The following is a 22,765-nucleotide window of genomic DNA, read 5'->3' as shown; positions in this document are numbered from 1 at the left end:
TCCGGGCTGCCGGGGCTGGGGCCGGGGGCCGGGGAGCAGGGCCCTGGGTCTCCGGGGGAGGGCTCCTGGGGCGGGAGGGGCTGGGCGGAGGGAGGCTGGGCTGGGCTCCTGCCTCGGTCCCCCCTTTCTCTCCGGCGGAGGTGGCGGGAGCCCAGGGAAAGGAGCAGGAGCAGCAGGAGCAGGAGGCGGCGGCGGCGTGGGAAGGAGGGAAGGCGCGGGTCCTGCGGGGGAGGCTGCTCTGGCTCCGGCTCCGGCTCCAGCTCCTTCCTCAGCCCAGGCGACTGAGCAGGTAAACAGAGTCCAGCCCCAGAGCAGCCCCCCTGGCTTCATGGAGGGCTGCAGCCCCACTGGAGACAGGACCCGCTTTGGACTCGCTTTCACGCACTCTGGCTCTTGGCTATGGAATTCTGGGAGTTGGAGTTTGTTGTGGGGCAACAAACTCCAACTCCCAGAATTCCATAGCCAAGAGTCAGACAAAGAGTGACAGCGGGACCAAAGCGGTTCTGTCTCCAGTGTGGCTGCAGCCCCGCATCCTCTCTCTGTCCCTCGCCATCAATGGACCCTTCCTTCTGTCTGACTCGTGCCTTTGGACCAGGAGAGGGCCGTTTCCCTTCCCTTCCTTTCTTGGTGGACCAACTGCCTCTCTGGCCCCGGCGGCCGCCTTGCTTGGTGCTGAAGGGACGGGGCTTGGAGGCAGCTCTCTCCTCTGCGGGGTCCCTGCGCTGCCTCCTGTCCGGGAAGTTGCCTTCGGCCTCGGAGTGGGCCAAGGGCAGCGCCGCCTCCGAAGGGAGCCTGGCAGATGGGGAAGCCCTTCCCTCCCCCTCCTCTTGTCCTTCTCCTCCCTTCCTCTTCCTTCCTCTCCTCCCTCCTTCTCCTTCTCCTCTTCCTCTTCTCCTTTCCCTCCCTCCTCTTCCTCCTCCTTTTCCTCTTCTTGTTCCCCTCCTCTCCCTCTCCCTCTTTCTCCTCTTCTTCTCTTCCCCCTCTTTTCTTCTTCCTCCTCCCCTTCCTCCTCTTCTCCTTCTCCTTCCTCTCGCTCCCTCTTCCTCCTCCTCTTCCTCCACTTTTCTCCTTCCTCCTCCCCTTCCTTCTCTTCTGCTTCTCCTTCCTCCTCCTCTTCTCCCTCTTCTCTTTCTCCTCTTTCTCCTTCTCTTTCTTCTTCTTCTTCTTCTTCTTCTTCTTCTTCTTCTTCTTCTCCTCCTTCTCTTTTTCCTCCTCCTCTTCCTCCTCCTTCAACACTTCCTAGGAGTGATTTTGGTGTTATATGCCTTCTAGTCCTTTCCACCTTATGACACAGACCCCAAAGGGAAGCCATCATGGGAGGGGTGTTTCTTGGCAGGATTTGTGGGGTTTTCCCATGGCCTCCTCTGAGGCTGTGAGAGCATAACTCACCCAAGGTCACCCAGTGGGTTTCCATGGCTGAGCGAGGATTTGAACCCTGGTCTCCTAGTCCTAGGGCCAATGCTCAAACAACTACTCCACACTGGCTCTGGAAATGGAGGAGAGTGGTTTACCAGAGCCAAATTGGCCTGGCTGCAATCCAGTGCTAAGAGAGTGACAATAATGTCTTATCTGTCAAGCTGCTTACTTGATACCCCTCCTTCTGCTCATTCGTATGTTTCTGCTCTGTCACACTACTGATCCGAGGCCTTATGTACAGTTATTGAGAACTAAGTTCCATTCAGGGAGATTTATTTTCAAGTGAACAAGAATTTGGCTGCATTTTGGAATGCAGTAGAACTTCTGTTGTTGCTGGGTGCCTTAAAACCATTCCTAACTTAAGACAATCTTAAGAGGGCCCTATCATGGGGTTTTCTTGGCAAATGTCTCCAGAGGGGGTTTGCCATTACCATTCTCTGAGGCTGAGAGAGTGTGACTTGCCTAAGGTCACCCACTTCCAACTAAACACATATGGGTCAAGATACTAGGAATCCAAGTTTGGCCACTTTGTGTTAAGAGAGATACAGAGGCAGATGCACACACGCTGCTGCTCAGAAAATCAATAGACAAGGGAGACTTGGCTGGTGGCATGAGCTGTACTTGATAATCTCCTCCTCTTCCCTCTTCCCTCCCAAAAGTTTAGGACAGTGAAGGGAAATTAATTTCTAAAAGTTGTGGCAGTAGGTATTTTTGTATCTTAGTTTTGCTTCATTTCATACTTAGATATCCATTATGTATTGCCTGTGCAAATTTGGGGAGCCCTGTTTGTATAAACCTTAACTAGGCTGAGAGGAAACACTGGTCAGTTATGTCTGTGCAGAGCAGGATTATTTGCTACTTGCAACTGTGCTTTTTAGAGTGTAAGGAATTGATCACACTGGGGCTAATTTCGGCATTAAAGAAAGATTAAAGTGCATTTAAAGCATCCCACGAATAAAGCGAAAATGATGAGTAATTGTGCAGATGATTATCATACACAATTGCGCAAATAAAGAGATATCGAAAATACATTGCTGCTGAAATCCCGAAAGTAAATCAACGCGCATTGATGCTTCTTTGTGACCACTTTAATAACAGGTTTTGTGCAATATCGTGTGAAGCTGTTTCACATAATTACACATTTTTTTCTGGGATATTCACAGGATAAACTCCCAATCTCCTTTGTGTGACAAACTCCTAAGCCACTTTGTGTCCCAATTTTGGGAAAAAGTGGGATACAAATAAATTTGACAACAGCAGCAGCAACTGGGCATCTTTATTTGTGAGTGGGGTGGGAACTGACCACATGATTCTGGGGACAAGATGTCAGTTGTCTTTCTGTTGTTGAGTGCTGATGAATTACTTTTACACAGTCATAAATATAAATTGCACTTCATGAAGTAGCCTGTGCAAGTGTGTGCATATGTGTTGTTGTTGTTTTTGTGTGCCTTCAAGTCATTTCCAACTTATAGTGATCCTAAGGTGAAACTATCATGGAGTTTTCTTGGCAAGGTTTGTTCAGAGGAGGTTTGCCACTGCCTTTCCCTGAGGCTGAGAGTGTGTAACTTGCCCAAGGTCATCCAGTGGGTTTCACAGCCAAGCTGGAAACCAAACCCTGGTCTCCAGAGTTGTAGTCCAACACTCAAACCGCTATGCCCTGCTGGCTCTCTACATACATATGTAATAATGAACCTTCTTTGTGCCTGTAAATTGCTTCACATTTGTACTATATCTACAGTAAAACTATGACTGTGTACAAAAGTTTAAAATCTGCATGTGTAACTAATGAATATTTTGTTATATGTGTGGCATGTATATGGACAGTGTCATATGGCTATGTGCAGCCTTTTGTATTCTGGCTTCACACTTTTTATCTTATATTGAAAGGGAAATGGGTAAAAAAACAACAACAATCTTCCACCATTTGGAATTACTATCATTTGTACCACATGAAAGAGTTCTCTGTGTTAAAAGTGAGCATCTTTTATTTATGTGTGTTAGGAACAAGGGTTCTGGACATTTGTACCCTTAAGACTTGAAAGGACATTCTAGAACCAGTAGATTAAAATCAATATGGAGGAGTTACCTCTTTCTTACACTTCGCCTAGGCTGTGTATGAAAACATACTTGGGGAGTTGCCAGTGGTTTGCAGCAATTCCCTTCTAAAGGTTAAAGAAAGAATAAGGAGAACATGTCTTTCCTTCTCAGCCATGCATCTATGAACCTAATGGATCAGATTAAACATGAAAGTTGGAAAAGTAGTTGTACAAGTGCACAGAGTAAAAGGGAAATTTATATGTCCAGGTAACTATCATTAGATATTGGTGATGCAGCATACCTATAATAGGATGATTTGAAAGACATATCTGATGTAGTCATCAAGGACTACAAAATAGCGTTTTCGGTATCCAGGACTACATCTATTCCCTGTAATGCCAAGGGAGTTTGTGGCCTCTCCCTGTGAAGCTTTCTCCATTTCAGAACAAAAATGAAAACAAAAAATTGTTCTAAAGAACTTTTCTGCTCTCCAGAGCAGTTTTTTAAGAGTGCATGGGATGCTGCAAGAAAGAGAAAGGATTATCTTGTTCCCACTAGTGCACATGGAAGCTGCTTCCACAAGCTTGACAATAGGATTGGATACTGTTTCCAACCTTATTTGACATGAAAACTAGTGGCAACTTCACAGGCAGAGGTCTTGTGAAGAAGATCACACCTGAGAGTGTGCAACATCTAGATCAATAGGATGCAGGCTGCAATAGGATGCACACTTCTCTAAAAACAAGCCTTGGACTTGGGTAAATCTTACTTTCCAAACTGGAGTGCATTAGAACAGACCATTAGGAACCATTGTGACATAGCCCAGAAGAATATTATCCTGCTTATGAACCTCTAAGTTCATGAATATGAATACATTTCTGGATTGGCTATGACATTAAAAATGGGGATTTAGTAATTAAATAGATTCAAATGTTTCCTTCTTTATTCTTGCATAATGTCCAAATCAGCATCTTTTGTTTAAAAATCTCAATTCAATTAAATTTAAGCAGGCTACTGAACCTTTTGACTTGGGATAAGCATGCCATTCATCCTTATGTACTCGTTTTATGACTTCCTATTTTATGACCTTGCATGCATGTGCTGAAGGTTATGGCCCATTGTGATGGTCATAGGATGTTTAATACAGATAAACATGGTTGGAATATTGTCACAGGTGATGATGCATCTTCTTCATACATGCCAGTTCCAGGTAGGAACTTGTAGCATGAGAAGCCACTTTGATTATGATGATGATGATCTCAATGTATAAATATTCAATAGATAGAAAATGGTAATTTGGTGCTTAATGTATTCAATCAAAAATAATCAGATAATGTGGCGACATTAATTGTATGTTCTGCCATATTCCATTCTGTAATGTGTTCCCAAAATTAAAAGGCTGCCATCTAGAATATTCGATCAGCATCCTGATCCCAGCACTGTTTATTATTGCACCAGTATTTCAATATTAAGTGATCTTAAAGATATTTCATCTTTCATTTTGAACCTAGAATTTGAATCAGCATTAGAATGTCAGTGCTGTAAGATAAGGCATAGCAAACTAAGTAGACAGCTGAAGGGCTCTTAGTGAAAGTGTTGCTGAGAAGGATATCTTGGTCTGTTCCCAGTAACTTTGTTTACAGGGATATTTCATTGCAAGCAGAAATTCAGCAAGAAGCTGCCTACCATAATGCCTGACTGTTTGATACTGGTTGTGAGTTGGCTTTCTTCTTCTTCTTCTTTTATTAACATTACATATGCCTTAACAGTTTAAGTATGCAAAACTTTTCTGGATGGGGAGTTTGGGGTTGTGAAGTATATATTTGCATTCTGGGATGGTGGGGGTTGTATATTTGCAGGTCTGTATTTGCTTTCATGTACAACAGAAGAATAAAAGGGAGTCATCTTAACTTACAGTAATTTTCCAATATGTCAATGAGATCCATCTGATTTTGTTTTCCTTTGATATAATAGCATATTGTTGACAGACAGCTTAGTCTATTAGGTCTAAAGTTGGAGAAAGAATGTTTGTTAATCATCTGTTACATTGACAGAATGTTTAATGTAAAATTTGTTTTAAGACTATATGTATTTTTAAAATGCAAGAATATAAAAAATCACTGTTAAATATCAGAAAATACATTTTGAAATGTTCCTAATGTACTTCTTGATAATAAACTGGATATGTAGTTGTCAAATGTTTTATACAGTGTATTATGGCTCTAAAGTTGCTATACTGTAGAGCAACATTTATTCTCGGTGTCACTCTATTAAGTCTTCATAGTTTTAAGTAACGTTACAGTTGTGTTTCAAAAGGAAATAGTCATTGCCTGTTGTTAGTGGGCAGCTTTGTAATAGATTAGGATGTAATTTTAAGCTATTAGGATAAAAATGCATGCAGGAAAAAATCCTAAGGAAATAACCTCAGTCCTATGAAACAATAAGGGTTACAGCAATGAAACTTACCTAATGCAATTTAAAATCCATTCACTAAGAAACCTTGACAGTATCTGCCTTCCAGGTAGTGCACATTTGGAAACAATATATCTCCATTTAAATGCAGATCTGCCGTTTTCTCCAGGGGGCAGTTGGTGAATCTTTCCACTGAACTGCTGGTACTTGAAAAACTAACTGAAGATTTCCCCATGAACAAGGGACTGTTTCAAGTCAGCTGTTTGAATAATGATTATAATTTCCCCCCCTAATGTTGTAGTTTTATATTGATTTTAAATGCCTTTTGAAAAGCCAGACTGATGGAAAACTGCTTTCCCCCTCAAAGCAGGTTTTTACTCTGTTTAGACAGTCTAAGGATGTATTGTAAGTCTGACAAATAAATTCCTTTTTTTAAACATTGCTGTGATGTTTGCATGTCAGTCCCACCCTGCTATCCATGGATGGGACAGACTTGCTTTGCTTTTGACCTAGATTCCGTCTGATTATTCCTATATATGAGTACCTAGTAATTTCCCACTGTGAAAATAAGTGAACAACTGTTGATGCTATCTAGCAGAGCTGCATGGACAAAAGAAGCATAGTGTACACACAGCTTAACTCCATCACACCTTTAAGATTTCATTATGAGAGCAGTGTGAAAATGGGTGCTTTGCTAATATAAGAGATGACACTTATGAGGGGGTAGGAGGACAGAGTTAGGCAAGGCTTATTCCATTCAGATATTTTACTTGCAGTCATCCAGGTGACTTTAACCACATTTAGGGTTCAAATGATATCAGTGCTTCACACAGAGAAACCAGCTGAAAAATATCAAGTTGATCAGACTATAAATGCCACATGTTTTTACTTATGCTTTCTTTTCATTTGCTTAAAACAGAGACTACATCTGTTAAATGCATGGAAAAAATCAATTTGCTAAATAGCAACACCCAGGTTTTACATACTATTCTTGCACAAGGCTTGAAAATTATTTCAAATTTAGGGATAATGGCACAAAAACTGTAGGCATTCAGGAGATTACGCATTTAGGATTTTTCTTAGCCACCCAACCCAAGATGGGTTCACATAGCATGTAGCAAGGAGTTTATCTCACAAAAAAATTCTTCCTCTCCCTCTGTTTGAATAATTTGTGCCATAAAACTAAAAAAAGTTTTTGAAAGCCAGTGTGTAAAAGGGGCTTTGAGAGAGGCAAAGTGAGAGTTGACATGCCTAGAGAGACCTCAGTTTATATCTCTACTCATCCATGAAGCCTCACCGAGTGACCTTGGAATAGTAAGGTATTTGACATGGAAAACATAGTGCGCTCTCTCTCTCTCTCTCTGTATGTGTGTTGAAATAGCCTCAGTCTAGATGACAACGCCATCATCCACTCAAGATGGCTGAAAAAAGAAAGTTCCAAACTGTCACCTTGGGATGTAGTGACAGCCACACTATTTTGCTCATTTTGTATTTTTCAGTTCTGGTTGTTAATTGTTTCAAATATGCATATGCACAACACACACACACACACACAGAGAGAGAGAAAGAGAGAGAGATTAACTGCATACTTCTGGGATCTAGGACAAATTTAGAAGAGGTGCTGTTAGTTTGCTTATTAATTACGCACAGATACATACAGACACATATGTCTGTATTTCTAGTAAATAATAATAAATAAAACTTTTATTTATATCCCGCTCTTCTGTAGCAAGACAATCAGAGCACTCACAGTAAAATGTCTACATACAATTCTATGACTACAAATTTCTTGACTATATTTGGTTTCTGTTCAGATGTCAGTGTCTTATGGAATAAACAGCTAGACTCCAGGCCCAAACAGACAGGCCAAAATAAAGCTGTTCTGGGTCACTGTGGAGGTATGCTGTTTAAATGATGCTTGCGTCCTAAGAGGCTAGAAGCCATGCCAAAGCCACGCTCCAGGCCTAAGGACTTTGGCGCAGCTTCTGGCCTCTTAAAATGGGTGTGTTATGTAAACAGCATACCTCCAAAGTGACCCAAACAGCTTTATTTTATCCTGTCTGTTTGGGCCCTCCTGTACCTTTTTTTAAAGATCAGATTTTAAAAGCTAATGTATACAAATAGGGTTGAAAAGTTTGTTGAAAGTGTTACCATACTGAGTCATAGAATTAAAGAGCTGGACTACAACACAAGGGCCATCCAGTCTAGATCTCTGCCATGCAGGAATATATAATCAAAGCACAGATTATGGCCATAAAGCCTCTGTTTAAAACATACCAAAGAAGGAAATTCCACCACTCTCTGAGGCAGCTTATTCCACTGTCAAACAGCTCTTATCATTAGGAAATTCTTTCTAGCATTTAGGTGGAATCTCTTTTCCTTAGTCTGATCCTACTGCATCATCTCCTAGTCTCTGGAGTAGCAGAAAACAAGCTCCTTCTTCCATATGACATTTTTTCATATATTTTCACATAGTTATCATGTCACCTCTTAACCTTCTCTTCTCCAGGCTAAACAAAAGCCACTCCTCATAGGGCATGGTTTCCAGACCTTTCACCATTTTGGTCACCCTCCTCTGGAAATGTTCTAGTTTGTGAACACCCTTCTTGAATTATGGGTGTCCACAACTGAACACAGTATTCCAGGTAAGGTCTCACCAAAGCAGAATAAAACAGCAATATAACTTCCTTCGATCTAGACACTATATTTCTATTGATACAGCCTAGACTTGCATTGGCTTTGTTACCTGCTGCATCACATTGCTGACTCATATTCAGCCTGTGATCCACTAAGACTTCTAGATCCCTTTCGCATACACTGCTGTCAAGCCAGGTGTCACCCACCCTAAATCTGTCCAAATGTAGTATCCTACATTTCTTCTTGTTGAAATTCATTTTGTTAGTTTTGGCCCAGCTCTCTAATGTGTTAAGGTAATTTTGAATTCTGATCCCATCTTCTGGGGTATTAGCTACCCCTCCTTGTTTGGTGTCATCTGCAAATTTGATAAGCATGTCCTCTGTCCCTTCATCCAAGTAATTGATAAAGATGTTGAATAGCACTGCGCTCAGGACAGAACCTTGTAGCACATCTGTTCAGGAAGAAGAGGAGCCATTGGTGAGCACCCTTTGGGTTTGGTTAGTCAGCCAATTACAAATCCACATAACATTTGTGTTGTGTAGCCCACATTTTACAAACTATTTTGAAAAGATATAATGAGGGACCTTGTCAAAGCCCTTACTGAAATCAAAATATGCGACATCCATATCATTCTCTCATCTACCAAGCTTGTAAAGTGTGAGGGAGTGGGGTAGATAAGATTCATAGAATCGTAGAGTTGGAAAAGACAACAAGGGCCATCCAGTCCAACCCCCTACCATGCAGGAAATCCAAATCAAAGCATCCCCGACAGATGGCCATCCAGCCTCTGTTTAAAGACCTCTAAGGAAGGAGACTCCACCACACTCCGGGGGAGTTTGTTCCACTATTGAACAGCCCTTACTGTCAGGAAGTTCCTCCTAATGTTGAGGTGGAATCTCTTTTCCTGCAGCTTGCATCCATTGTTCCGGGTCCTGTTCTCTGGAGCAGCAGAAAACAAGTTTGCTCCCTCCTCAATATGACATCCCTTCAAATATTTAAACAGGGCTATGATATCACCTCTAAATCTTTTTTTCTGCAGGCTAAATATTCCAGATGGGGCCTGACCAAAGCAGAATACAGTGGCAGTATTACTTCTCTTGATCTAGACCGGGGCAGGCAACCTTTTTGACCTGGGGGCCAGGTTCCTGTCCCTCAGACAATTCAGGGGGCCGAAGCCAATAAATAAATAAATAAATAAATAAATAAACCGGGACAAACGTAGGACAAAAATTTAAAATGGAGGACACTTTTTAATTAAAAAAATGGAGGACACGCAAAAAATATCTGCTGATTTTTTTAAAAATGTTAATATAAATGCATGTTTCTGAGGCTTCTATAGACAATTGCCTGCCCTTGCCCACCTCTTGCCCTCACTTGCTCCTCCTTGCCTCCCTTGCCCACCTCTTGCCCCTGCTTGCTCCTCCTTGCCCCCCTTGCCCACCTCTTGAGCCACTTGCTCCTCTTTGCCCCCCTTGCCCGCCTCTTGCCCCCACTTGCTCCTCCTTGCCCCCCCTTGCCCGCCGCTTGCCCCGCGCGCAAAGGCCCCCGCGTGCCTGCGCCGTCAGCCAGAGGCCCTGTGCGCTTGCGCCGGAGGCCAAAGGCCCCCGCATGCCTGCGATGGTGGCCAGAGGCCTTGCGCGCTTGTGCGGGAAGCCAGAGGCCCCCGCGCGCTTGCACCGGAGGCCAAAGGCCCGGGCAGCAATCTGCGGCAGGGCCGGGCTGGGGCCGGATCCTTGGCCTCGGTGGGCCGCATGCAGTCCGTGGGCCGTAGGTTGCCGACCCCTGATCTAGACACTATACTTTTATTGATGCAGCCTAAAATTGCATTGGCCTTTTTATTTGGCCAATTCATTTGGACTGACTTGTTTTTGAAAAACCCATGTTGAATTTTAGTAATCATGGCATTCCTTTATACATGCCTACAGATTGTCTGTTTAATTATGTATTGTTTGGTGGGGACTTGCTTCTCAGATGTGTGGTTGGCAGTGACTTGGAGAATGGCCTTTTCAGCAGTGATGCCTGGCTTGTGGAACTCTCACATCCTGGAAGTTTGTATGATCTTCTCCATATCAGATATTCCATAGAGCTGTGATGACCATTTCACTGTACCAAGGCTTTGGAGCTGAGTAACTTTCTGCTGCCTCATTCTTTTGACCACTGGATGTTTTGCAATATTTATTACATTTCCTTGTGTATTGTCTCTCAGCACTCTTGAGGTGATGCGCAACAGAAGAAAACTTTCATTTTAAAAACTAAAGTTTAAACACACTGCTTTGCTACTCCTTCTCTTTCTCTCACTTAAACAAAATTAAACAAGCCTCTAAACCTAATCTGATGTTTTAAGAACCAAAGGATATGTGAAGCAATGCAATCTTGACTTGTTTTGTTATTTCTTAAAAACAATTCTGGGTTTCTAATTTGCAGTTTGCTTTTCCATGATTTGTTTGTTTGTTTATTTATTTATACATTCTCTCGAGTTTTCTATGTATGGAGATAGTAAACATAAATGGTAGTAAACAGATACCTTTTTGTAAATAGTTACCTGAATCAGTTTTGAGATAACTTTCTGTTCCTTTTTTATTATTTCAGTGGAATAATTTTTTATTGTAAAAGACATGAACAAAAACTGCAATGTATCATATGCCCTTTTCTTAGTACTGACTTGAAGATACCATCTTGAAAACCCTCTGTAGGATTTGTTTATTTGATGTACATGTGAAAATTGGAACATATTGTACAGTGTGATGTTTCTATTGATAGCAGAAAGATGAATATATCATTCTCCCTATGTATAAGACAATAGTGCCGTTTTCCTGAAACATATTTTCTGATGGAGACTCTAGTGGCAGTTGCTTTGAAGCATGTGTAATTGATTATCATACATTTATTTTTTAAAGGAGGCATAACAAGGAATCTAACATGATGTTTTGGAATGTATCTGTTCCCCACAATGTTCTTGAGAAAAATGTAAGGTTGCAGGCATCATTTCATGCCCTGTATGTTTTTGAACATAAATCAAAGAAATTGTTGGAGAGTTATAGATGTTCATAGCAACTGTAACTATAATAAACACATGGAGTACATATTTTCCAAGCTATTTTGTATAAGTGAAAAGCAGAAGCTGGCAATTTATATGAACAATTCCACTTAATCACTCAAAATTTATTTCATAGTTAGTGAGGAATACCAACGTAGCACAACACCATACACCTTACACTTAGGTTCATATGACCTGGAAACCTTGGTTAAAGTGAGGAAAGAATATGAATTAGATCCAGGTTATTTTTGTTTTCTTCATTGTAGGTGATTTTACTTCTAAATTAGTTTAGAATATGCATATACAGTATCTCACCATTCTAACATATGTTTAAAGAGGTGCAGTATTTATGATGATGAATATGTACAATATGTGTTTCATTCTTGACATATGTGGATATACAGTATGTGGTGAAGAGAACAGTACAGTGGGTACCAGGATAAAAATGTGGTTTTTTTTTTTAGTTTTTCATAAGATTTGTAGCTTGGTACTATTGTGTTTATGCAATTTGATGAAATTTAGTCTTCTGCAGAATTTTGTAATGTGAAAGAAGGCACTATGAACTTTATGTGGTGAACGTCATACATGGATATCACATGGACTGCAACTGCATTTCAGAAATAATCCATATTGACATAACTTTAACTGCCATGATTCAATGCTATAGAATTCTGGGAGTTTTATTTTGTTGTGGCACAAGAGCTCTCTGACAGGAAAGGCTAAATGCTTCACAAAACTACAATTCCCAGAATTTCACAGCACTGAGCCATAGCAGTTAAAGCAGTGTCAAACTGTATTGATTCTGCAGGGCAGAGGCAGCCATGGCAGCTCTTATCTTGGCTTTCAGTCTACTGCAATTATCTCACTATCATTTAAAAAGAATAATATTACTTAAGGCATAGTTAAGACACAGACAGTTAAATCACAGACAATTTCATTCATCCCTCAAACATTGTTTTGTTTTATTTTGGATTTTGAAGGGAGGGGGATAGTTGGATTGTTTACCATTCTAGCCACTTCCTAATTCCACAAAGACAAATCTTCAGCTCACCTTGTTCAGCCTTGTTTTTAATTTCTCAGCCCAAAGAACAGCCAGTAACCTGGAGGATGTGTGTATGGATAAGAAATGTGCAAAGAACAGGCCAATGAAAAATGGAAAACATCAGGAACATCAACATAAGTGTCCTAATGCAGACAGTTTATTAGAATAACAATACACTATACAAGGTCATTGTGATGTCATGGGCATGTATTGGGAAATATTGTTCAATTTATTTTTGTATAACAGAGTATAAGGCAAGGAGCTGTTGTGAGTGGGGAAAGAACAAAATGGTGAAATTAATGTTTGGTGCAATGTTTGAGGAAATTTGAATAAGGCTGATGAATGATGGTTAAAGGCAGTTTTGACAGTTGTCAAGGGTGTCACAAGGGAGGTGTGGGGGTCTGTGGACCACACCGGATGACATCCTAAGGGGGAGGTGAAGTCACTGCTCCCCAAACCTTCTGCCTTTGGGCAGAAATGGGCTGTGGTGTTTGCCTGCATCCCTTTAAAATACTGAAGAGATGGCGTGAGTGGAGTGAGGCTCTGGAGAGGACCTAGGGTTTTTTTTAAATATAAAATTTAAATGTTACATATTATAAAATATATATTTTTTATTTTTAACTTTTTTAAACATTTAAAATACTTTTAAAATTTCCTTTGAAAACATCACACCTTACCAAATTTTCATTTTAACCACATGAAACTATGTACACACTGATACATTTTGGCTGTGTGTATGATACTGTAATTTAAAGGTATCATTTTAATTTTGCAAGTTGTGTATGTCACAACTATTGCCATTACATTCAGTGATATACATGAATTACTATTTCTGACAGGGAGTTCCAAATTTGATTCTATTACACCTATCTTAAAATCCCTACATTGGCTGCCCATTAGCTTCTGGGCACAGTATAAGGTGTTGGTTATTACCTATAAAGCCCTGCATGGCTTGGGGCCAGCTTACCTGAGGGAATGCCTCCTCCCATACAATCCTTCCCACACTCTCAGGTCCTCTGGGAAGCACCTACTGCAGTTAGAGAGAACTAGACTGAAGATGACTTCCCAGAGGACATTCTCTGTTGCCGCTCCAAAAATCTGGAATGATCTGCCTGATGAGATCCATCATCTAACATCTTTGGAGGCCTTTAAGATGGCAACAAAAATGGATCTCTTCTGACAGGCCTTCCCAAACTGATCTCAGAGTTTTCACTCTCCACTTGTTTAGCTGTTCCCACCGGACCATGATTTTGATCAGTTTTATTAACCATTTTATTGGGAATTGTTTTTAATGGTATTTTAGAGTGGGAGAGAATTTGGGGAACTAGGATCTAATATGTCCTGTTATGTTTTTATGTATTGATATTCATGTTTGATTTTATTGGTTTTGTTTGTTGTTACCCACTTCAATCCAATACAAGGAGAGGTGGGATACAAATAAATATTATTATTATTATTATTATTATTATTATTATTATTATTATTATTATTTATGAGTCACATAATACATTTTTTACTAAGGATTCTGCATGGTGTGGTATGGGAGGAGGTCAGTGGGGGGGAAGTGACACCATGGGTTACCACACTGACACCAACCTAGTGTGTATGATCACACTCCATCTAGTATTCGTAATCTTAGCTTTCCTACTTTCTACCACAAGACTTTCTTGAATTTTGTCTTCACTACTCACATTTGAAATCCTCCCCTCCCCCCCCTTGTGGGCCTTGTGCAGATATTCTAAGTTTTGATGCAGAAACAAAATCAACATGACAAGTCCCAATCTCAAGCTCCATTTATTTCTGAAAGGACTATGTGCAAACCCATCATTGCCTCACATAGCCTCCTATATGCACAAACTCCCTAGAAAATGGACTGTCCCATCATCATACCTATAGAATCTGTATTTACATGTAAATTCTGTTTGCTGAACCCAAATTGTTCAGTGTATCCAGATATCAATATAATTTGTTCTACATATAAAAATTAATGGAGGAGGTGGGAAAAGGAAGAGGAGGTGGCAGTAGTGGTGGTAATGAAGTAAAGATGCTTCTTAAATCTTTTTCTGTTTACCCTGAAAATCTGGCGAAAATGCTTACTGTTGTGGCCTAATCACCAGTATCTTTATTTGTGTGTGACCATTAGTTGAAATCAATCTCAGTATTTATTAATGAAAACAGTTCTATAAAAAGCTTCAGTAATTATCTTCCAAATGGTTTGTTTCTTCATTAATTCTAAAATGGCAAGTTCTGTATGTGATGCCAGGTATACTCATAAAGAAGTCATTGTGTTCCAGAGAGCTGTGCATGACTGGAGCTGAGACAAGGTGAGGAAGTGAAGGATAATAGGCTCACATCTTATTACAGATGTGTTGGTGAGGAGTGTTCTACACCTGCAGGAGGGAAAAGTCATGACAGGTTTAAGTAACATTGCTGATGCACTGCTCCCAATATTACATAGGATATAAAATATCTAACAGTAGCCTTGAGTCCTTTGCAAGGGGAAAGGTGGGCTAATAAATAAATAAATAAATAAATGCCCAGTACCCCACAATCTATCTCTTTGTCATTCTCAGATTATGTTGAAGGGAACATGCTGGTAGCCAGTTTGGGGGGGGGTTTAGCAGCCTAGGACCTAGCTTTGAGAAGAAAAAGAGTCATTGGAGCACTCTATCCCTGACACTTCACTCTTTCCTAAATGAAGGAGCTGATTTTTGATAGCAATATTCAGCACGGGGCTGACATTGTGGTTGCTCCTTTTGCAAGTGCTTCTCTCTGTACAGCAACCACAAGCTGGCCACCCAGTAGCCATACTGCTGACCTACCTAGAAGTCCAAATTCCAAAAGGATGCACTATTATAGGATAGTGTCTGCAGATGATTTTGTTACCAAATAATATTGCCTTCTCCCACAAGATGGTATAATTATAACACACCAAGGGGCTCAACAGACTACCTCTTTCTTAGCCGGATCAGGGCTGCAGCAACCTCATGCTGCAGCACTGATCCGGCCTTTCGAAGGCGCAAAAAGGAGCTGCAAAAAGTGGCTCCTTTTTGCGCCCTTGAAAGGGCACCACAGCTGCAGCGGTGTGGCTATATGGTGCTCCTCCGATGCATCATCTGGATGCAGTGCTGGAGGTTTATCATGATGCTGCGCACCGTGTGGAGCGGCTCACAGTGTCAGGGTGGCCTGGGGGGAGGTGGAGCCAGGTGTGCATTGTGAGGATGCTACATCCTGACTCTGTCCCCATGCCAGCTTTCCAGGCCAGTCTGTAAAAGGCCTAACTTTGTGCATATCTTCAAGTATCCATGGGACAGGCTGGTGGGACCATGCATATTACAGATGCCACATGTTGAGTAAGAAGCCTACTGCACATCTGGCCAACATTCTATTTGTTATTGGAGTTTATCACACATGAGGAATTTCTCTTAATTTTGAATGAAAAGAAAGTGGGGCATTCAAGTGAATTCGCTAGTTCAGTGAATTTACGTGAATTTGAATTGCGTTCGAACTGACTTCCTATTGCTCGAAAATAGCTTGCCATTGCCTGAAATTGCATGTGTTAGTCTATCATGCAATAACGTTAAACCCCATGATTGTGTTCAGACTGATTTCCCATTGCCTGAAATTGCGTGTGGTAGTCTATCACGCAATAATGTGAAACCCCATGATTGCGTTCGGATTGCCATTGGATTATACTTCCAATTTCCCTTGTCTGATAAACTCCATTATAAAAGTAAAACATTTATTTGAAACAAACCCCCAGATTAGAGAAGAGGCTTGGGAAATGAAGAGGAGAACAATAAGTACAATTTGATCAAAGTCGTACAACTGAAGTATGGGACAGTAACATACTGAAATCTGCCTTGTGCCTGGCATTTTAGAATCAACTTTTTCTGTTATATCACGATACAAATTATTTCATTTTCTGCCAGGAAGTATCAACTCAATACTCTAGTATGCAGCCTTGTGGAAGTAAGCAAGGTGTTCTAGAAGAAAAGTCATGGGTGAAGAAGATACAGACTTTGACTTCTATTGATAGCATTCTGATCTTGTGTTCTTAATCTGCTACTTTCAAGGAACATAAAAAGCAATGGAGAACTTCCTGGTTTGTTTACATAACATATTGTTCAGTCCTCCAGTATGTAGTTTTGTAGTCAGGCATCTGTATATCTGTATGTGTGATCTGTTCCTAGGATCTTAATTATTTTCCTGCCTGAATTCTAGGGCATGCCCTTTGCTGTACTGTCAGTTCTAGTTTCTGCCCTTTGGAATAAAGTTCACAATATTGAAGAAATAATAGCCAGTACACTGCAAGTCAAGAGTGCTGACGGAGGAGAGAAGGATGTTGGATAACAGAAATATTCATAAACACTATTATAATGGTCATGAAAAAATGTATTTTATCTGAATCAGCCCTGGCGATCAATGGGGTGACAGATGTCGCAGCCAGATCACCGTCACATCCAGCTATACAGCTATACCCCAATGTCCATTATAGTTCCAAATGGGCTGTGGCAGCAATGATAACTCCTGCCATTCAGAAGCTGAGGAAGCCAAAACACTGATGAAAATAAATCCCAAAGGAAAGATACCTTTTAGCACTCCCTCCCCACAATGCTACAGCACAGTTGTTGCTGTTATTATGATTACTGTATAATAATAATAATAATAATAATAATAATAATTTTATATCCCACCCTTCCCCAAAAATGGGACCCAGGACAGCTTACAATCTTAAAAAGCAGTACAGTTAAAGGAGAATTAAAATAGAATTAAATTAATACGATATTAAAACAAATCACATGTTAAAAGAATACAATACAGTTTAAAAGGTAAATATGTTTAAAACACTTTAAAACAATGTAACACCCCAGCCCATCCTTTAAAAACTTTCTGTTTTAAATGCCTGTCTGTGTTGTTCACTCTATGGGTTCCTTTCCCAAGTTAAAATTTATTTATTTCTTTATTTTCATTTATCTGCCACCTTTCTTCCAGAGTGGGACCCAAGGGGGCTTCTAGAAATAGGAAATACAAAAAAATCTTTGAATACAAATTAAAAACAATTAAAATCACCTCATAAAACTCTGAAAGATTGAAAGAGAAATCCTTCATGAGAAAATCTTACAGTTCTGGCAGGTTCATATTGGGTGATCTGGTCTTTCAGATAGTCTAGACCTAAGTTGCAAAGGGTTTTATAGGTCATGACCAACACTTGGAATTGTGCCCAGAAACGAACCAGTAGCCAATGAAGCTGTTTTAAGCAAAGGTATTACATGCTCCCTGTAATTGGCGCCAATCACTGTTCTGACTGCAGCATTGTAAAGCCATCAAAGTTTCTGAATTTCTAAGGCAACCCCACATAGAGTGTGCTACAGTAATACAAATGGGGTATAATCAAAGCATGTGTCACTATAGCCAAAACTTGCATGCTAGTTTTAGCTGTGCAAATGCATTCCTGGCCACTGCTGAAATCTGGGCATCCAGATTCACAATTGTATTCAGGATAAAACCCAAGCTGAGAGCCTGAGAATTCAGAGGATGTATAACCCCATCCCAAACAGGCAAGGTCCCAATTCCCTGACTTGTCTGGATTAACTTTCAATTTAGATGTCCTCATTCAGTCTATTACTGGTAACAAGCATTGGTGCTTCCTTTGAATCAGATGGAAAGGAGAGATAGAGTTGGGTGTCATCACCATATTGGTGACTCCAGAACTCTGGATGACCTTTCCTAGAAGCTTCATGTAGATGTTAAAAAACAAAACCCTGTGGGACCCCACAAGCCAGTGTCCAGGGAGTGGAATGGGAGTGCCCTAACACCACCTTCTGAGATCCCCCCTCCAAGAAAGACCAGAACCACTGCATAACAGTGTACCCAAGTCCCATCCCAGAGAGGCAGTATTGAAGGATACCATGGTCGATGATTGCCTGTGCTGAGGAGAACCAACAGGGACATCCTCCCTTTGTTCAGTTCCCTATGTAGGCCATCCTCCAAAGTAACCAAAGCTGTTTCCATCTCATAACTAACCCTGAAGCCAGACTGAACTTTAAATGTAAAAAGGAATGCAGGCCACCACTTCTCTAGAAAAATTGATAGCATCCAAGTAAGGGGCAGAACAAACTGGCAAAGCCCCTAAGATGCCGGAAAGCTAGCTTCAATCCACCTGGCTGCCCAGACATGGGCTGACTTCCAGGTGCTCTGGAGACATGGCATTTATATGCTACCAGAGTGCCTTAAAGCCGGTTTCCAGCCCCTCCTATTTTGGCTGGCAAAAATGCGGATGGGGCAATGGCATGCTGTTGCTGTGGTCCCAGTGCACTTTCAGCAGGGGTGGCTTGAAGCCCCTAAGTCTCAACAGCCCTCCCCCTCACATACATCTGACTCCTTTCTGCACCATAGTAGCAGTGTTGGTTTCACCTGAGCACTCTGGAAGGGCCTTCTCCTCTCACATGACAGTGAGCCTAACTGAGGAGACAATGGAAAGCCTGTTGCAGTTGAGTCTTGTAATACCAGACTTCCCATCAGTGCCTATTCTTTTTAAGCTAAAATGACCTGAAGCCAGTCTGTCCTAGGTTGGGTGAGGCATTAGTCAATTCCCTAGCAAATAAAATGAAAACAGATGCAACAAAAGGTCCCATGTTTATTTTTATACAGTATTATTTATTTATTTATTTATTTATTTATTTAAAGGATATATATCCCACCTTTCTCCCACAGTGGGATTTATGGCAGGTAGTAAATCTTGAACTTGGTCTTCCCATGCATTCCTTTGATAGTTGACAGTAAAGTTTCAGATGTAACATCCTTTATGGCTACATCTTCAGGCTATGGACACTGTCATTTCACATTTCACTCCTTGCCATGGAGGAGCATGCTAAGAAAAAATAGTAGGATTGCAAGCCAATGGTAGAACAGCTATAAGTGGTCATTGTAAGTAACTGTGTGGTGGACTTCTCATGGCTGCAGAGAACTGAACGTGTGATAGGTCTGTCACTGTATCGGGAAGAGAGAAACTTGTGGATAGCAAAGGGTAAACAAAGTGGGGGGGAGACACAACATCTAATGAGCAGTAGCGAGATCATATGGTCCCTGCACTGATGTGCAGGTTAAGAAAGGAGAGTGAATTGTGCCACTTTGTGCCAAAGCTCATGTGTCAGCATCCTTCCTATTGGGAGGGTGTTTTGTTCCCCTGTGGGTGTGGTGTGGTGAGACTGCAGTGAATCTGGATGTATTTGTCCTTTCCCCTGTAGAAGTTGTTGTGAAACATGGTATGCAGTAACAATTGTTTTTTCACATGTGTCTGAACCATGGCTCTATCAAGCAAAGATGCTCATGAGGGTTTGACACTGGTGGCTATGGATGAAGTTTAATAATGGACCTTCATCAACAGAGAGAGGCCTTACCAGCATGTGGACATCCTGTGTGGGGAATACTGCTTTGAGTTATTGAGGAGGAAGGATTATTATGCATTGCAGTTGGTAGGCAGGAAACAGTATTTACACGTAACAAGCGGAGAGGGTGGGAAACATGGGTCTTTCCAAGCATGGATATTCTGTCTTTTCTTTACTCACATGAGGTGCTCTGTCCATGCATCTCTAGTTACTGGAATAGAGTGGATGTTGTTGTTGATGTTTGTGTCTGGAAACCTGAGTCAGGATACCTGCAGGGCTAACTGAATGCCACCCACCGTTGTTGTTTTTTTTTTGTTTTTTTTTTACTGTACTTCCCATAATCTTGGATCATTGCCAAAGTTGTTTTAGCTGAGAGGTGTGGTTCAAAACATCTGGAAAACATGTGTTTGGGCAAATGAACTTGTGAACTTTGGGTTGTCTACAGTTCTGTCCCATTGTGGCCCACAGCTTGGACAGTTACTTTTAAGAAGAATGAATATAATGACCTAATGAAGCCATTCACAACAGCCACTGAAATCAGTAGTAGGATTGTAATTTGGTTCCTAGAGCATCATCCTGCCATTGTTTTGTTATGAATAGCTTCATAATGTTATTATTTTCATACTTATTAATATAATATTCCAAGCTTTGTTTTAGAACTGTGCTCGTCAGACAGTTACAAAATTCTACTGGTGGTGATGGTCATGGCAGAGCTTGAAAAAACTTTGGAACTAAAACTCTCAGAATTTGCCTGGGGGAGTTCATGGAGATATAATCCAGAATGTAATGTTTATGAGTGCTGGCTCTGCCAGACTAGTGTAGATACCATCTTTTCATGTAGACCTCCTCTCTCAGTTTCTTCTCCATTTCCCACTTGCTGAAGTAAACACGTGTACATTTTTAAAGTCCCACATAAGCATAACTCACAATGAGCATCTCTCTATTTACTAGTCTGTAACTGTCAAGAACTTTCCAACATTGTCCATGGGCAGCATGCTTTATCAGGATCCAAGGCAGTGGGGTGAGGCAAAGTAAGTGGAAAGACTCAGTCCCTTGTTGTTAGTTCTCCACCAAACACACAAAGGAGAGTTATAGAAATGATAGGTTGTAGCTGACGAACAGTTATATTTTGTTATTATTTTTACCTTGCATATAATGCCTCTTTAGCTGCAGTGGTAACTCAATTGCTGAATTGTGATGACAGGACTGGGTTGCCCATAGCTGCAGTTTTGGTACTGTGGTGTTACTATACTGGTATAGTATGGTATATATATAATAATTCCCACAATCAGCATGGTCATAATGAACCATATACACAGGACAGGGGGCAGGACTCCTGTATCTTTAATGTGTATATATGTGTAGAGTGGCAGCTGGTGGCTCCTATGTCAGTGGGTTTGTGGACTTCTAGGTTTTTATCCAGATTAAGGAACAATTCAGTGTATTTAAACTATTTCAGGATAAGGCAGGACACCTTGGATAGTTCATTTAAAGGTCAACTTAACATGTGAAGCAGATTCTGTGCTCCGCTGCCATATACACTACCAATGATTTAACACACATAGCCCTGATTTCCTCTTTGCATTTGGTTAGTCTAGCTAGCTACATAATGTTTTTTTATTCCTAGGAACACATAAGAACTGCAAGATATTGGTCACCTACTGATAAAACCAAATTAGCAACAATATAGGTAAAAGGCTTTTCCTTGCATATACAGCATTAACCTTGACTTATTTGAATTATGTGAAGTTTATCGAAGACTGCTTTGCACTCCATAGCCTGGCATAAGCTTCACTGAAATGTGATGCCATTGGTTTTTCAGTAAAGGTTTCTTTCTGCAGGGCTGCAAACAGGCATCAGCTGCTACAACTAGGGAGCAAATCAACCATCACATTTTAAGCAGCCTTTTTCAAGCCTGGGACTTTTCCCCAAGATTTCTTCTATACACAGGAAGTTTCCTCTCTCTTTTTCTTTTTAAAAAATATTGTCAGATTTAGCACTTTGCTCATGTAATCAGATCAGAGCTGAGATCATTGCTGCATGGTAGAAAAGGCATCCTTAAGACATTTGTCCTTGAAACTGCACCCAACTCTTGGAAGAACCGAGAACCTGTAAGTACGTATGTGATTTAGGCAACGATATAACACAGAGCAAACCTGCAATGAACTATTATACAATATCCGATTACTGGTGTGGTAGGGATTTCTCTCCCCCCCCGTCCTCTGTTCTGTTACATTCATTTTCAATTCGTTCTGAGGAAACAAATCAATTGAGGCTTCTGATACAGTGACTTTGCAGTAGATGAGCTAGTAAAATGTTTGACTTAACTCTTTGTTGTTTTTTCATGGTTGGTGAGACAGACATTACAGCCAGCAAGATGTAAGGAACTTTTCCGGTTGTTCTTTAATTTTATTTTGAGGAATGTAAATATGTGTTGTATATGCCTTGCAGACAGACATTTTTTTCCAAAAGCCACTGGGACAAACAGTATAATGAGGCAAATACAATCTATTGATACTTACCTTAATTAACACTGAAACGTAAGAGTTTACAATCTTAATTTACTGGTAAAGAATACTTTGGCCTTAATTGAATTCTACTTTGTTTTATATTTTACTATTGTGCCTAAGTTTTCTTTGCTTGGACTGCAGTCTCATTAGACCTGCACTTAAGCACTCTGTGTTTACATTCCAGACACATTCTAGCTTTTAAAAAAATAGTAAGATTTGGGGGAAATAATAGCACTTGAAAACCTAGTATAATTTTATTATTCTGGAAAGCTTAAAAAGACAC

The 22,765-nt window shown here is 40.8% G+C and overlaps 1 protein-coding gene across 7 annotated transcripts in view; it reads left to right on the top strand.

Annotated features, from left to right (window-relative positions):
• Positions 1 to 22,765, top strand: part of ESRRG (estrogen related receptor gamma) — a 612,697-nt gene that overhangs the window by 48,640 nt on the left and 541,292 nt on the right. The window contains exon 1 of one of the 7 annotated variants that reach the window (XM_042444955.1): positions 195 to 289. The exons of the other annotated variants lie outside the window; for them this stretch is intronic. The gene's annotated coding sequence lies outside the window, so the exon portion shown is untranslated. Of the gene's footprint in view, positions 1 to 194; positions 290 to 22,765 lie in introns of those variants that run through there. 7 annotated transcript variants of the gene reach the window in all.

This window comes from Sceloporus undulatus, chromosome 1 (genome assembly GCF_019175285.1).
Source record: "Sceloporus undulatus isolate JIND9_A2432 ecotype Alabama chromosome 1, SceUnd_v1.1, whole genome shotgun sequence".
Taxonomy (NCBI): domain Eukaryota; kingdom Metazoa; phylum Chordata; class Lepidosauria; order Squamata; family Phrynosomatidae; genus Sceloporus; species Sceloporus undulatus.
The sequence above is the reverse complement of the archived record's forward strand: the minus strand, read 5'-3'. Positions and strand labels throughout refer to the sequence as shown.